This window comes from Carya illinoinensis, chromosome 11 (assembly GCF_018687715.1).
Source record: "Carya illinoinensis cultivar Pawnee chromosome 11, C.illinoinensisPawnee_v1, whole genome shotgun sequence".
NCBI lineage: Eukaryota > Viridiplantae > Streptophyta > Magnoliopsida > Fagales > Juglandaceae > Carya > Carya illinoinensis.
The window spans coordinates 31,019,978-31,020,680 of NC_056762.1; positions in this window are offsets into that span (position 1 = coordinate 31,019,978).

The window sequence follows — 703 nt, forward strand, 5'->3', positions numbered from 1 at the left end:
TGGACCGAAAATGACTAACAAAAGCATTATCAATAATAGATTGGTCCATAGACCAAATACCTAGGTTGAGCTTGATGGTCTCTATTGAGTTTCTTCTTCTTTTGATCGTCGTTGATAAGTGGAAGAATTTGGTATTTAGATCCGTTGAGGTGAGCCATGTTGTCCTTGACTTTTGGTGCCATAGTGATTCATCATATTCGTGTTGCTTGTGGAGGTTGTGCTGTAATAAGCTTCTCTTTCTTGAGTGAAGTCGCTTATTGGCTTACTCTGTACATCCAGCAATTCTGATTCCAGGGTTTGAATATTGTTTTGGATTCACCCGAAGTAGTTTTTGTTCCAGAGTTTGAGAGCTTCTTTGGTTGCTTGGATTTTCCTGCATAGAATATAGGCTAGGTTTCCTTGAAAGAATTTGCTCCACGCTTCTCGGATGATATTCTGACTAATGGGTTCGTGGATCCAAAATTCTTCAAATTTGAACGAGGAAGCTGGTTTCTGATTTTTGGACGTGTGTAGTAGAATCGGATGATGATCTAAAGTAGTCTCCATTCTTTATTTGCAATCGCTCTATCCAGTCGTTCTCTGATTAGTGCCATTCCACTTCTATTGTTAGTCCATGTATATCTCAGACCTGAGTATCCAATATCTATGAGACCATGAGTATCCATTGTATATCTGAGTCCACGGTTTTGATTTTGATGGAAAG